The 16741-nt window shown below is 49.3% G+C and overlaps 1 protein-coding gene across 1 annotated transcript in view; it reads right to left on the bottom strand.

The window, feature by feature from the left end:
• Positions 1–6740, bottom strand: part of LOC133348885 (glutathione hydrolase 1 proenzyme-like) — a 42778-nt gene extending 36038 nt beyond the window's left edge. The window contains exon 1 of the mRNA XM_061561968.1: positions 6633–6740. The gene's annotated coding sequence lies outside the window, so the exon portion shown is untranslated. The remainder of the gene's footprint in view (positions 1–6632) is intronic.
• Between the last annotated feature and the right edge of the window lie 10001 nt (positions 6741–16741).

Raw genomic sequence — 16741 nt, 5'->3', positions numbered from 1 at the left:
ACTTTCACCTCGGTCAGCACCGTCGAGTGCGATTAAAGACCAATATTTCACGGTTATCTTGGTGATTTGGAGATGAGGGAAACTGACTGAGAGTCTCTCGCTGAGAGGGGCGAACAACCCACGGTCCCAAACGAGTCGCGACACTTCTGAAGAAATGCCTCATCAGCCATGATCCATCCACTGCTGGCTGAAGGTCACTCTTGCTAACGAGACTATCCTGTAGGTAGAAATAGAATCAATCACGACGTTTCGATCGCAACACAAGCGACCGTCATCAGGCGGAACCGATAGAGCAGGACAACTTCAGATTTAGGAAAAAGATCTGATAACGACAAGAGTTTATAAAGGGTTTTGGTGGACTCAATCCCAGGGGTAAGTGGGCGGAGCTCGAGAAGGAAGAAAGGGGGGAGGCAAGGAGGGAGGGAGGGAGGGGGGGAGTTAGATGGAAGGTAGAGAGAAGCTGGGTTAGTGATGCTAATGTGAAAAAAAATGCATGTCAATGATACAGGATGCTGCAGCGTTGGCTGTAATTTAACCGAAAAAAACCTAAGAGTATCAAATCTAGAATTAGGGAGGGGAGGGGAGTTGAGCACAGGTAATAGGTGGAAGGTAGAGAGAAGCTGGGTTAGTGATGCGAATGTGAGAAAATTAGCATGTCAATGGTACAGGATGCTGCAGGCTACCTACGTGACTTTACCGAAAGAACCAAAGAGTATGGATTCCTGCAGTCACGATAGCTTCAAATCAAGATTGATACGATCCAGGTGTCTTGACCTCTCACCGTGATCAGCCATGATCCATCCGCTGCTGGATGAAGATCACTCTTGCTAATGAGACTATCCTGGTGTCCAGACTTCTCACCGTGATCAGCCATGATCCATCCGCTGCTGGATGAAGATCACTCTTGCTAATGAGACAATCCTGGTGTCCAGACTTCTCACCGTGATCAGCCATGATAAATCCACTGCTGGATGAAGGCCTCCCCACACCGCCACCAATCTCTCGCCATTCTGCGATGTTAACGTTCCAACTGACACCTGCGCACGAACTTATTTCAGCGCTCCATCTCCCGAGTGGATGTACCCCCTGGTTTGCCACTATTCCCGTCGTCAAGAGCGGCGTCTCCATCCCAAGCCCACTCCTCACTTGGTCTGGACAATGAGGCCCTTTGCCCTGCATGCGCTTTTGACATCCTCGTGTCCCTCCGTCTCGCGCTCACTCCATGCACAGGACGGCATGTGCGATTCTCTCCCCGTGCCTCGTCAGTCCGTGTAGTTCGTCTGCACGGCCAGCACAATGTGCAGACCCTCCTCTAAGGCTATTGCGGGTAGACTGACCGGACCATACCTCGTGCGGGTCGTCGGGGGTCATTTGACCGTAACTTCACCACGCCGCTCAGTGCGGCGTTGGTGAATGTGAGTGGGGGAGCGTAGAATCTTGGCCCACTGTCCCTCTGCTACCACCCCGAAACGTCGGCCACACCGCCTCGCCAAGTATGGTCAAGCGAAACCCTCCTCGGAGTCCGACACGGCTACGGGAGAAGCCTTCATCCAGCAGTGGATCAGCCAACGCGCTCTTCGTCATTATTTTATTATTACTACTGCTACTGCGATTGCATAAGACCTCGCTGACAATCGCTCTTCACGGCACGGGATGTTTAAATTGAAAGCGATTAACGCGCTCCAAAGGAGGAGCGCTGCTTTGATGTGAGTTTAATCTGAGTCGTGCTTGGCAGTCGGGTGGCGTTCAACCCTTGGGTTGGCGTCAGCTCGGTTTGACACGAGACGCACTGCTTGCGATGTGCTCGCTGCCTGGTGAGTGCACTCGCTTTGCAATCCAGGAGGGATTCGATCTCCCGGGCGTGGCAGTTTGAAAAAATAAATCCACGCACAGGGTGGTCGAAATATCTTGTGACCACCGTTGAATTCTCCGGATATGTAACGCGATGTAAGCAATACAACAATGGCATGTAATACCTTTATTAAATATTAGCGTTCTTGTAAATATTAACAATGTCCCTGCTAAGGGTTCAGTTCGTTTGTATGAGAACCAGCATTTTCTTTGCACGGGATAATTCTACTGGATACCCGTGAGAAAAAGAGCTTTATAGCTCATCGGATTCCTGCATCACAAGTAAATATGCTGATTTTGATTCGGCGCCACGTCCCAAGAGAAATGTTTGCGCAACATTGCCAGGTCCATTTGTGCAAATGTATTCAAATTAATAAGCAAAGGGATAATATCTTGACTTAAAATCTTTCGTGACCGCAGGAATTAATATTCTTTGGGGCTTTCGGTTAAATCACGTAAATATGTTCAAAAAAATTAAAATAAACTACGACGTTTCGATCACAACACAAGCGATCGTCATCAGGAGAAAAAAAGAATGGGAAAGCTGCTGCTCAGCCACGTTTTAACCGCCTCTACGGGGAGGGTCTCCACTTAACTATAATATCTTTCTGTCTCAGCAGCTTCCCCACTCGTTTTTCCTCCTGATGACGACCGCTTGTGTTGTGATCAAAACGTCGTAGTTTTTTGCTTTATTTTATTCGTATTAATTTGAACCTATCTACGTGACTTTACCGAAAGACCCAAAGAAGAAAAAGGGATAATATGTTCGGGGTAAATGAATTTGAGTAAGAGCGCAGCTGCTCGATCGGCAGTTGGCGTATAGTGGGGTAAAGTGTGGGTGACTGTCCACCTCTTCAAAGACGTCTGGCCAGCGTGGAAGAAGAGGCCAAATAACCCCTCGGGAGAGTGGGTGGACGTCTAGAGTTCCTTGTTAGTGGACGTCCTTCCGCTGAAACAGAAATTGCAGGGCTGCGCCTTCATCAATCATCACCTTTCGTCGCATATAGGTACGTGCAGCCCTTTTTGTAAAAGTAAAATCTACTGCTGGATGAAGTCCCCACGCTGCGCAGGTGGTGTGTGCTCGTGTTAAGGTCCGCACAGATGGATTCAACAATCTCTTCACTGTGCTTTCTGACATTCCCTCCCGGTCAGCTTAACAGCACTGGCGGTTCGATAGATGAACAAATCCTGACTGTGACCCATCAACCCTTTGCTTCTACCGACGAGGAATAACATTAACCCCTGCGTTACATTAACATTACGGATTAACCCGTGACCCGCATAAGAATGTAATGCGTTTACATAGTTAATGAGAACCGTGGCCATTAACCTGCGTGTTAAATGTTCCTTTCTTTGACGGCGACGTTCAGAAACACAGGCACGCACATGTTCAGAGCCCTTTTGTTAATCCCTCCACCGCGACGTGTAGGTCGGTGGGGATTATTATGTGACCATACTTCACCACCGCTGGTCATTGCGGGTTGACGGAGCAAAAAAAACACAAAGTCGACGTAGTATAGCGGTGTGAGATCGAATTGCAGTGAGCTGTCACTTAATACATATACAGGGACTCGTCTACTTACGAACATTCGGCTTAAGAACTTTCAGAGATACGAACAAACCTGTCCGTATGTCCAGTTGCCTGTCGGGACCGAGGGTCGTAAGTTTAACCGCCGCGTAAGAAATGGCGGCGGTGGCATCTACAACTACAGAACGTGATGAACCAGTGGCATCAACAACTACAGAACGTGAAGAACCAGTGGCATCTACGACTACAGAACGTGAAGAACCAGTGGCATCTACAACTACAGAACGTGAAGAACCAGTGGCATCTACATCTACAGAACGTGAAGAACTAGTGGCATTTACAACTACAGAACGTGAAGAACCAGTGGCATCTACAACTACAGAACGTGAAGAACCAGTGGCATCTACATCTACAGAACGTGAAGAACCAGTGGCATCTACAACTACAGAACGTGAAGAACCAATGGCATCTAAATCTAAAGGATATTATACAACATTTAAAGCCATTACCAGTGTTTAGTGTACACGCCGTACAACGTGTTCGGAATCAACGAGGGTAAAGTTGGACTTGCGAACAAATCGACTTACGAACAGACCTCTGGAACCTAACCCGTTCGTAAGTAGAGAAGTCCCTGTAAGTACATTTCGAGACGTCCCCATGATGTAAGGGCGAGGTAGGGGGGTTCGAACCCGGCTTCATGGATGGTGGTTCAAATATTGACAATCCTATGCTTCATTGTCAGCGGTGGCAAAGTGGTGAGCACAGAGTGCTGTGAACCCTGCGGTAATGGTTAACATCAGCGTTGAGTGGTAGTCAGCATCAGTTCTGCCTCCTCGGTGCAATCCTGCACCCCCGCCCCCCTCTCTCCTCGTTTCACAGCGTGGTGAAGTATGGTGAAATAATATCCAGCAGTGGATTGACAAAACCGAGCAGTACATGTGCACGTGTATACCGTACGTGTATACACGTCAACCCGATTGAGAAAACAACAACGATCTCGTGCAACGGGGCCGCGAGGTTTAAAGTTACGGAACGAGGTGCAGCCCTGTAATTGCCGACTTGCGCCACTATTGGCAGATGCTTAGAAGTGTTGGTAAAAAAATGTCCACGTGATCAGCTACTTCGTTGAGCTGCCACTTGTGGGTCTTACCTGGTAAAATAAAGCAAGTTCAGTTTCGTATTTGGCCTTCATCATAAGGTAATGCTCTCGGTACCGCCCTGCAATATTTGATGCACGCCACTGCTTGGCAGAAGGGCTCTCCACGAGTGGCAGTTGTAGAGAGCCCCCCGAGAGAGAAAGAGAGAGAGAGAGCGCACATTGGCCTACTCTTCCATGCTGGCCCGTCGTCTTGAAAGAGATGGGAGTAGCCACGCTTTAGCCCGCTCGTTACACGCGAGCTGCAGATCGGACTAACTGTGGTGTTCACTCATTTCATCATCGCTTGAAGTTACGCAAGCCCTTTTGGACCCATGCGCTTAACCATCAGCAAAGCGAGTTCAACCCCGATTAAGCTTGGGGAGCTGAATTCAGTTCAAAAGAACCCCCTAACACCCAACGCAGAATATCTCTGGGGTTGATCTTCCACGAAGCTCATGGTCCACCCTAAACCGCATCCGCACAAACCATGGGAGGATACCTGATGCACAAATGGAAAATTAAAAACTCTCCAGTATCAGTAAGGTTTGTCACGCCAACAAAACGTGCCAATTAGTGACTACTTCAGCACACCGGTGTGTTGGAGAGCAAACCCACAACGTTTACAATTCGAGTACGGCGTTTCGCCGGTGCTGACAACCAGCCTCATCAGGTGAGAGACAGAATTGTGTGCGACTGTGGTCATCCAGAAGAGACCACACAACCCATAACGACGCAACGCCCGATCCACAAACACGACTGTGAAATTGGAGTCGTTGCTCCGCATCTACATCAGCCGTACGAAAGAAGAAGAAGACGAAGACTCATTCATCTTGCTGGGTTGACAGAGGTGAAGGAGCGATGGGAGAAGGTGGGGGGGGGGGGGGAGGGGGCCGTGGCATTAACCAACAACAACAAAGCCCATTGTTTCAACTGCCACGCCTGAAGATCGAACGGTTGACCTCTGCATTGCAAGTCCGGTGCGCTGACCATTACACGCTATGACCTCATCAAAACTTTAGGTTGAGTACATTTAAAAAATATATAAAGAGTTCAATCGTCTTGGTTTTGTGGCTGGTTACACTTTAGTACAAACAAGCGTTTCAGAAGGAACACTGACCTTTGGCTGGTGGCGAGTGGTCTGTAAATTATTTTTTGCATCTGCAAGGAGCAAGGCGCACGCAAACGAGCGAACACTCCGCGTTCTCCGGGTACACAGCACACGGACACGATCCTTAAGGTCGCAGTGGAGGATGCACATACCGTGACGAGATAGACCAACGGGCGACATTGCCTCCTTAACATTTGTCCGTCTCTCCACTTTAAATAGACAAGAGAGCAAAATTGTACCGCGTAATCCACACTGGCCGCCCCAAGAAAGGCCTTCTGTGATCGCGTAATGTCGGGAGCGTTGAGCCGTCGTTACGAGCAAAAATCTGGGCCGGTTTTGACATTCAATGTCTCATCAGCGAAGTCATTGCCAACAAGTGCTTTGGGGAAGATGGGTTGTGTTCATGAAATTTTTTTCATTTGTAATGCGGAGAGAGATATGTGAAGATGACACATTATTTGCTTAACTATCAACGTCAAAGAACAGCAAGCAGTAAAGTGACTTGGACAATAAGTAATGGAACGTTTAAGAATTGCGTGTTTGCGTGTTCGAGTGTGTGCGGATCTGTGTATCTTTGTGCGGTTAAGCTGCAGTGTCAATAGTCTGCACCGAGCGTAGAGATCCTCTTAGGCCGACTCATCCACAGACGAATACCTGGTGCAATGCGTAAAAAACCATCGCCACTAGGGAGACAAAGATGGTCGGGCGTGGTGCTGACCACCCACCTCTTCGTGTGCCGTGCCGGCCTTCATAGGTGACTCGCTAACAGCACTTGCCCCAGAAGTCCGCGCGGACTATCCGGGGGGGGAACCTTTGTCTTCGTGCGCGTCTTTGTCTGGGTGATGTGTTTTTGCACAATTTTGCAACTGCCAGACAGGTTAATGAGCCATCGTCTTCCCCACAGCGTCGCATCGAACACGCGCTCGATTGACTCCCCACCTCCCCCCGCCACTCTGTCACGCAAATCCACGCGTTAACCACGACCACAAAAACACCGCTCCACTTACGTCAGAGGAGGGGTGGTGGCGAGGGGGGTTGGTAGTCAACCCGTGGCAGAGTCGCTCGCAGACACGGAGCAGCGGAGAGGCGAGGGCTGTGGACTCTTCGACTCTCACCCAGTTCAAACTCTCCGGCTTAATTTGGTGGTGGAGGGTGGGGGCGGGGAGGAGCTGATGACGGGTGCTGGCTAGGGTGGGGAGGTGGTTGAAGAGGGAGGGGGTGGTGGAGGTGGTACGGGGGGGGGGAGTTGGATGGAGCAGGGGGGTAGAGTGACAAAGGGGGTTGGGTTGGGGGGATGGGGTGGCTGGAAGGATGAGTGGTTGAGTGGCGTCATGCTTGTGTGGGTTTATAAACAGGTATATGAGTGTTGACTTAAAGCTTTCGTGACTGCAGGCATTCATATTCGTTGGGTCTTTCGGTAAAGTGACGTAGATAGAAAAAAGAATAACAATAAAATAATAAAAAAAAATTAAAAAGTGAATAAAAAATAAATCACGACGTTTCGATCGCAACACAAGCAACCTACGTGACTTTTACCGAAAGACCCAAGGAATATGGATGAGTGGATGTTCATTTGGATGGATCACATCGCACGATCGTGAGAAAGGGCTGCCTGTTGAGGCGGTGATCCAGGACTAGAGCTGCTGCTGCTGATGCCCGTACCAGCAGGTGATACTTGTTCCAGGTTAGAGCGTTCTGACCCTTCCTAGCACATCACCAGGATGTACGTGACGCAGTCGTCCACGTGGGTGATCCTTCATTCGCACCCGCTTCTGGAAGTAGCTGCCGCTCATCGTCTCCACCGATCACTCCATCCCTGTCAATTGGCCTCCAATGTCCCAACTTTGCGATTCCTACAACAACCTCTTAACCTCATCCCGCATATCCTCTCTCATTGAGACCACCCCACTGATTCAGAGTGACCCTGCTAACCGTCTTCTGCTTCTTCGTCTTCTCAATTTGTAATTGAATGACTGTGACAGTGATGGCTCTGTCTTCCAGAGTGGTACAAGATTTAATAATAAGCAGACTGAGATTGGTGGGCGTCTTTAAATAGTTTTTGTTTTCTCTGTTATTTTCGTGGGTTATCCATCAAGTACCTCGTTAAATCGTCGTGCGATTATCATTCAGGGTCCGGTACAGAGACTCCTTTACTTACGAACATTCGACTTACGAACTTTCAGAGATACGAACAAACCTGTTCGTATGTCCAGTTGCCTGTCAGGACCGAGAGTCGTAAGTTCAACCGCCGCACAATAGAAGGCGGTGGTGGCATCTTCATTTGCAGAAAATGAAAAACCAGTGGCATCTACAGGAGATTATACAACTTTTAAAGCCAAACCCCGTGTTTAGTGTAGATGTCGTACATGTTTGGAATCGACAGGAGTAAATTTAGGACTTGTGAACAAATCTACTTACGAACAGAACTCTGGAACCTAACTCGTTCGTTTCTCTGAAATGTTGATTTTTTTTTCGTCGTCTTTGTTATTGCTGCAATCACGCAGTACAATGAGATTTCTCATGTAAAATAGCCGGGATCATCCGTATTTGTTGTAACTTTCTGACCCGACATGAGCTCAAATCAACTCAAACCTCATCGTGAATGGGGGTCCCCTTGTATAACCGACGCCTGTTTGTGCCTCGAGCACCCCGAATATTTCGGGAGAGAATGCTGTGCCATTGAGACGAGGCCAAGGATGATTATGAGTTGGGTGGGATAGGGGAGGTTGGAAGGAGGCGTGGAGGGGCCGAAAACACACAAACACATCACAAACGTTCTATTATCGTGTGAACAGGGGGTTTAAAAAATCTCTCCATTACCGAGGGCTCTAAAATGACTTTACGATCAACTAATGAGTTACTTGAAAGGCATGGGGTGAACGAGCACGATTTAACTGCCGACGGCGTTGACGCAGATTGACACTGCCCCCCCCCCTACCGGCCCCCCGCCCTCCCCTCTAGTACCCGATAAGTGTGGCTGGTATTGCCAGCGAGATGGGGGAACCACGGCCTACGCGATGCGCATTGAGTGCTGCGCTGTTGCTGCGCTGAAGGGGAGTGGTGGCGCAGTAATTCTGTGCACTCTCCTCTGAACTCGGCCCATCCTGTGTTCGATTCCCAGCCACGGCTGACAGCAGCGGCGAATCACATCCCAACAGGTTCCTGGGTCGTCCTTGGGCGCGAGAAGGACATCATCTCGCAGTGGATTGACACATCGCTGTGAATTTGTTGTTATAATTTGTAACAAAAGTAGAATCATGGTGATGATGATGATGGTGGTGACACCGTTGCCTTTGGACACTGCCGAATAGAAACCCACGTCGTTTTGCGGTTTAACGACGCGCCAATTGCCACCGTTGGGTAACGCGAGATCCAACACCGACCGTGATTGACTCACGCACAGTGCCGGATTATCCCAGTAGCAAAAGTAGCTACAAATGCTACGGGCCCCGGACTTTCATGGGCCCCGCGCTAAATGCTTTCAAGCTGATAATTCCGGTTCAGTGATTCTGCACTTGCTCTATTACTATAGTACTAGACTGCCTTCAACTTTTATGAGCGACTGATTGTTTAAGGTTAGCGATTTGTCGTATTATCTGGCTGTATAGCAAATTAAAAAAACCCAATAACTTTACGATACAAGTTAAACATTTGTGTTTTAATATTTACGTGCTTTTTTTTTGTTAGGGCCCCCTTCATAGCATATGCTACAGGCCCCACACTGACCTAATCCGCCACTGCCAACGCCGCACAGAGCAAGCGGATCCGTCGGCTTTCATCGTGGCGCGAGATTTATTGAGAAGTTGAACTTCACACTCTCGGCGGACGCCCTTTTGACCTCGGTTTATGAAACTTCGTTTGCGTAACGTCCGCAGTCCATTTTCTCGAACGCGCGCGTTATCGCAATTTGGGCGCACGTCTAAAGCGCCCGGCTGAAGTGTAATTAGAGAGTCCCACCACCCTCCCACGTGTGCCTATTGCGGTGCAATAGAATGTCACACCGCAACTATATTTTTGCGACGTTTGAACTTGGCGGCTCGACGCCCAGGCAGGTGCGTTGCTGCGTCATTTTTGTTTGTCAACTCACGTTGGCGGCCAATAGCCATTCGGGTCGCATTCCGCGGGGCTAAGTCTGAATTGGCAGCGGCGTCGAAACGAAGAAAAAAATTCGGGCCGAGCGGAAATGAGTCGCCCGGTCTGAACGGTGCTCAAACGCGTCGGAGGCGACTGGGACAAATTTATTTAAATACCGACTTTTTTTTTGTCAACGTCAGAAACCGGTGTGTCTTGACCTTTTGAGATCGCAAGCACAGGGTTATCCATTTACAAGCATACCGGGCAATGCCTAAGGGGCCGTCCATAAATGACGTCACGCGATTTTGGACGATTTTTTTTACTCCCCCCCCCCCCCTTCGTCACACGGCGTCACAAAAAAGTCAAACCCCCCCCTCAAATATGACGTCACAAAGCTCTGCCCCCCCCAAAACCATATTTCCATTTTGAAAATAAAACATGCTTCAAATCGCTTTAAACTATTGTCATTGTAGTGCGTATTTGATGTGGCGCTGCACTCTGATGTTGTAGGAGAAAACATTTATTAAAGCGTCTATTTAATTAAGTAGAACGTGTTGTCTATATTTATTTAAAGTTGCGCATTTTGATGTGACGTCACATTTCTCAAACTCCCCCCCCCTCGTCACACATCGTCACAAATGTCTGACCCCCCCTTGGTGCGTGACGTCATTTATGGACGGCCCCTAACCTCCGTCCTGGCAGAGAGACGTCTGAACCGGTTTTAGCGAACCGCCTTCAAGCAACCCGCACTGACCAGTGTGAAGGACAAATAAAAGACAAACGATTCTTCCACATCGCCTCTAACAGACTCTTCATGCCACGTGCTGTGAGCGAGCACCTATGAAGGCTGGCACTGCACACGAAGAGGATGGGTGGCGATGTTTACACACCACACCAGGTGCCCATTTGAGACGGAGTCGACCTAGGGGAGGCCCAAGACCGGTTCAGACAATCGTCACCGGTGTTAGCCGTGAGCGGGGATCGAACTCGGCCTCAAATGAGGACCTGGTGCGGTGTGTAAACATCACCACTGGGGAGACAAAGGCGGCCGGGCGTGGAGTTGTCCACCGGCCCACTCACCCAACCACATCCGACAACCACTTTCCCTGTAAAAACCAGGCTGACGCAGCACGGACTGTGGAATAAATCCAAAATGACGATAAGATAGTGCAGCAGCATCATCATCATCACCACCACCAGACTTTATTTCACTCGATAAGAAGCAACTGGAGCTGGGGGCGGGGGGGGGTAGCGGTGGCGCGTTGACCCTGACGGCCTGCCTGAGGGGTGCTTCCTGGCCACGGCTCACATCAGTGGCGACCGACATCTGAGACGGTCCCAGGAGCTCCCATTTCCACCTTCACCAACGCGCAGTGACCGGCGTGGAGAAGTATGGTCGAACAAACTCCCGTGATCTTCTTGGTTCTTTCGGTAAAGTCACGTAGTCACGAAAGCTTTAAATCGAAATTTAAACTCCCGTGACTTTGCGATTAGGTGCTGGTTGGTGGAGGCGGGGAGCGTAACACGTGGCAGCCCCGCAACCGCCTATGTCAATCTGTTCATGCACGGTGCTTGTCCACCTCGAGATTACTGGCACTATCCGAGCTTAGATTTCTAATTCTGATGAGACCAGAGGCACATCAGTGGGTGTTGCATGTATGCTGAACTTCCTTCGCACTGTGCTAATCCGAAGTGCCTGGGGGAAGGACAAAATAAACACAAAAAAGCAGCTCTAAAGAAAACAAGTTTTCAATCTGATACTTAAAAGGGCATCTCTACAGTCGCTTCGTAATATCGGAAGAGCGTTCCAGACAGGCCGCAGAAACGCATCTGAAAGCGCGCAATGCAGTGACCATTTTTGCAAGGATGTTAATTTCACGCAAACAACGTTACAGGGAAAATGATATAGATTAAGACGAGAGTTAAATTTCAATTTAAAGCTTTCGTGACTGCAGGGATTCATCTTCTTGGTTTTTTCGATAAAGTCACGTAGAAGGAAAATAAAAAATAAAAAAATAATAAAAAAATACAAATAAAAATAAAACATAATAAAATCATATAATAAAGCAATTTATTTTATTATGTTTTATTTTTATTATTTTATTATTTTTCTTCTACGTGACTTTACCGACAGAACCAAGAAGATAACACGAGAGTGTTGTGGTGGTGGTGGAGAGATGAAAGCCACCCATAATGCAAAAAGTGAGATCCTTTGAAACCGCACTTAAAAATGTTTCTCTCTCTCTACGCCGAATGTTGAAATCCGTTCGCACCTTGCGTAGGCCAACCGTGCTGCCACCGGACAGCCGTGGAGGGCGTGAGTGAATGCGTGCGCGCGCGAAATATTTAGCGAGCCTGCGGCGTGTGTGACCAATACCTCGAGATCACAAGAGAGAGCTAGCCTCTTACTTTCATGAGCTTCTTTCATTGCCTCCAAGTCGCTCACCCGCGCTTCGTGAGAAGATAATCGTTGCTGACGACCCGCGCCATCATCTGTGACGTCTCTCGCATGCCGTCGCGAATGCAGAAAGCCATGAAAGCTGCCCGATTTTGAAATGCTTGTCAAAGACCTTAGCGGTGAGCATGATTATGGGCAAAATCTCCCAAATCACAACATATGGCAGAAGCTACAAAGCAGGCCTGTGCATGGGTAGCGCCGTAAATTGCCAGGTCGTCTGTCACCCGCAGGAATTCATCAATTCATCTTTACGTCGTCATAATTAGAAGGGAACCCACGTGATATATTCCACGTAGACGGATGCGATTCCGCTGTGTCGCTCTCTCATCTGCCTTCGAGTTGGACGACGTGTCGCACGGTATGATGTCCGACGTTTCGCTCCACCCGCTGGAAGCTTCGTCAGGAACAGAAGAGAGTGCTTGGGTTCCGTTGTCGTTGATGTTATCGTTGTCGTCATGACAATCATCATCATCATGTGTGAGTTGAAACTGAAAGCTCCCGGCACGTGGAGCGAAAGGTCGGTCACCGCGGCGGACAACAACGCGCAGTACAACGCGGCGGAAAAAACGCGCCAGAGAGTGAAGCCGAGCACTCGTTGTATGGACGCGTGTTTGATTAACTTCTTTCACACCGCATACCGGTGCTGAGCCACGGTGCGACGCCACGTGTCGCTTCTCTGAGGCTCCGATGTGGGCTGGAGGAGATGATCAGTCACCCGCTCAACGTGGAGTGGCACCGCTGGAGTTGAAAGAGGGGAACTGAGAAACCGTCACACTCTTGGCGAATGGGATTTTCATGATGAAAGAATTATATTATTATACGGTAATATTAACCCCCCTCCACGTGTGCGTTGCTGTATTGAGCCTATGGCTAAAAGTCCAGGTGAAATTTGAATCCAATATAAACTATGGAATTTAAGTGACAGTGGTTGACATGATGATGATGATGCTTACATCAAGATGTGATGATGATTCCTGATGATGCAGATTCATATAAAGGTGTGATTACATTGATAATGATGAAGATACTAAGATGTGACATGTTGATTAAATCAAGACGTGATAACACGATTTGATATCAGGATGTGATGATGGTGGTGATAATTATCACGATGATGATGACAAAGTCAACATGTGGTGATGACACGAAGTTGGCAATGATGGCAAAAATTATATCAGGACAATGACACAAACTGAATGTCGTCCTTAAGTTCGTAAAACCTTGCCCGATTCAAGTAGCGCATTCTCTCTTACCTTAAAAGTCTTAAAGTCTTAAAGTTACTTTATTGTCAAGTGTGTTACATGCATGACATACAACACAGATGAGATTACAGTCCTCTCTCTTGGTCCCACGGTGCAACCAAGCAATTAAAAAATTAATCACAATTAAAAGACATAAATAAACAATAAACAATCGGCGATCAACACAAGATAAATAATCAAAAATGTAATAAACTTAAAATAAACAACAGTCAACAATTTTTAGAATGTAAAATATTATTTAAATAAAGTATTTAAAGAAATAAGATATTTAAACCAGTGTGGTAGTGCGATGTAGTGCAATGTGCAGTCCAGAGATCAGGATGTACGAGTGAATGTGTGTGTGGGGGATGGGGTCAGGGGGCAAAGGGGGGTGGGTGGGCAGAGGGGGGGAGTGATGGTAGAGCAGGGAGGGAGTTGAGTCTCCTGACAGCCTGGTGAAAGAAACTGTCTTTGAGCCTGCTGGTCCTGGCTGGAAGACTCCGCAGTCTCCTCCCTGACGGCAGCAGACTGAAGAGGCTGTGAGATGGGTGGGTGGGATCACCTGCAATCTTGATTGCTTTGCTGGTGATGCGGGTGTTATAAATGTCCATCACACCGTTACGAGCTACATTCGTTGCTGGCAACTGTGCACTTTGAAGCTCCTGACCCTGTGTCGCAACAACTGATACCAAATAGAAAGTTACTTGCGTAGAATGTTTCGTTGTTTTATTGGTGTCGGCTGAACTCCGAGTGAGAAATTAATCATAAACATTTACATTCTTCAAAGGGCTTCTGAGCATAACGAGGGGTCACAGAGCACCTACACACAACCCAGAAGCTGTTTGCGAAACACGGAATGCGGTACAAAGCGTTGTGCAAGTGAAACCGATCTTATTCCCACACGGGGAGCTCGTAAAACTAAATAATCTTGGCTTTCATGTCGAATTGTTTTGCTTTTTGTGGCCCATAGTTTGATTTAGAACCTGGTTGGTAATGCGATGTACAATCCCACGTGCTTGTTGGAGCAGAGAAAGCCTGGAGGTGGGGAGTGGAGTGAGATGAAAGGAGAGAGGTAGGAGAGTGCGTGGAGGGGAGTGGAGTGAGATGAGAGGGGAGAGGCAGAAGAGTGTGTGGAGGGGAGTGGAGTGAGATGAGAGGGGAGAGGTAGAAGAGTGTGTGGAGGGGAGTAAAGTGAGATGAGAGGGGAGAGCCAGGAGAGTGCGTGGAAGGGGGTAGAGTGAGAAGAGAGGGGAGAGGTAGTAGAGTGCGTGGAGGAGGATAGAGTGAGATGAGAGGGGAGAGGTAGGAGAGTGTGTGGAGGGGAGTAGAGTGAGATGAGAGGGGAGAGCCAGGAGAGGGCGTGGAGGGGAGTAGAGTGAGATGAGAGGGGAGAGGTAGGAGAGTGCGTGGAGGGGAGTAGAGTGAGATGAGAGGGGAGAGGTAGGAGAGCGCGTGGAGGGGAGTAGAGTGAGATGAGAGGGGAGAGGTAGGAGAGGGCGTGGAGGGGAGTAGAGTGAGATGAGAGGGGAGAGCCAGGAGAGTGCGTGGAAGGGGGTAGAGTGAGACGAGAGGGGAGAGGTAGGGGAGTGTGTGGAGGGGAGTAGAGTGAGATGAGAGGGGAGAGCCAGGAGAGTGCTTGGAAAGGGGGTAGAGTGAGACGAGAGGGGAGAGGTAGGGGAGTGTGTGGAGGGGAGTAGCGTGAGATGAGAGGGGAGAGCCAGGAGAGTGCGTGGAAGGGGGTAGAGTGAGACGAGAGGGGAGAGGTAGGAGAGTGTGTGGAGGGGAGTAGAGTGAGATGAGAGGGGAGAGCCAGGAGAGTGCGTGGAAGGGGGTAGAGTGAGACGAGAGGGGAGAGGTAGGAGAGTGCGTGGAGAGGAGTAGAGTGAGATGAGAGGGGAGAGGTAGGAGAGTGCGTGGAGGGGAGTAAAGTGAGTTGAGAGAGGTAGGAGAGTGCGTGGAGGGGAGTAGAGTGAGATGAAAGGGGAGAGGTAGGAGAGTGTGTGGAGGGGAGTAGAGTGAGATGAGAGGGGAGAGCCAGGAGAGTGCGTGGAAGGGGGTAGAGTGAGACGAGAGGGGAGAGGTAGGGGAGTCTGTGGAGGGGAGTAGAGTGAGATGAGAGGGGAGAGCCAGGAGAGTGCGTGGAAGGGGTTAGAGTGAGACGAGAGGGGAGAGGTAGGAGAGTGTGTGGAGGGGAGTAGAGTGAGATGAGAGGGGAGAGCCAGGAGAGTGCGTGGAAGGGGGTAGAGTGAGACGAGAGGGGAGAGGTGGGAGAGTGTGTGGAGGGGAGTAGAGTGAGATGAGAGGGGAGAGCCAGGAGAGTGCGTGGAAGGGGGTAGAGTGAGACGAGAGGGGAGAGGTAGGAGAGTGCGTGGAGGGGGTAGAGTGAGATGAGAGGGGAGAGGTAGGAGAGTGCGTGGAGGGGAGTAGAGTGAGATGAGAGGGGAGAGGTAGGAGAGTGCGTGGAGGGGAGTAGAGTGAGTTGAGAGAGGTAGGAGAGTGCGTGGAGGGGAGTAGAGTGAGGTGAGAGGGGAGAGGTAGGAGAGTGCGTGAAGGGGAGTAGAGTGAGTTAAGAGGGGAGAGGTAGGAGAGTACGTGGAGGGGCGTAGAGTGAGTTGAGAGAGGTAGGGGAGTGCGTGGAGGGGAGTAGAGTGAGGTGAGAGGGGAGAGGTAGGAGAGTGTGTGGAGGGAAGTAGAGCGAAATGAGAGGAGAGTGCATGGAGGGGAGTAGAGAGAGATGAGAGGGGAGAAGCAGGAGAGTGCGTGGAGGGGAGTAGTGAGATGAGATGGGTAGGTAGGTGGTAGTCCATGGGGACTTGAAGACGGTGAGTACTGCAATCTTGAAACTGATCCCGAATTGAATGGGGAGCCAGTGGATGGAGTAGGTGTCTTGGTTGCGATTTGGTTTTGTTTATGGGTGCGGGCGGGTAAGAAGTCTGGCAACATTATTATTTATCCTCTGCCCATGTCCAACATTATTATTCGAATGGCTTGAAGAGGCCTATCCCTCCGTGTGCCTGTCATGGATATCGGTGAGTTAGTGGCGGTGGTTATTTATATTCATTTGCGGTGAACACACAAAAAAAAAATCAATCCACTTTTCCACATCCGACCTCGTGTTGAGTTACACCACTTTCCCGTAATAGCGGGGCAACTGAGTGAATTAACAATGGCTATCTCTGACTGAAATGGCAGAGTGGTGGATATTGCGCCAGCGATTGTGATAGTGATATACACGTATTAGCCACAAACATAGCCATAATGATTTGTGATGCTGTCGCGGAGTAATGGGTTTGCGCACGGGGATTTGTGATCCTGAGGTCGCCGATTTTGGTTCAACCTCCCG

The sequence above is a fragment of the Lethenteron reissneri genome, chromosome 28 (assembly GCF_015708825.2).
Source record: "Lethenteron reissneri isolate LAM-NWPU_2019-01 chromosome 28, ASM1570882v1, whole genome shotgun sequence".
Classification (NCBI taxonomy): domain Eukaryota; kingdom Metazoa; phylum Chordata; class Hyperoartia; order Petromyzontiformes; family Petromyzontidae; genus Lethenteron; species Lethenteron reissneri.
Note: the sequence above shows the minus strand (reverse complement) of the source record. Positions and strands in the feature narration are given on the sequence as shown.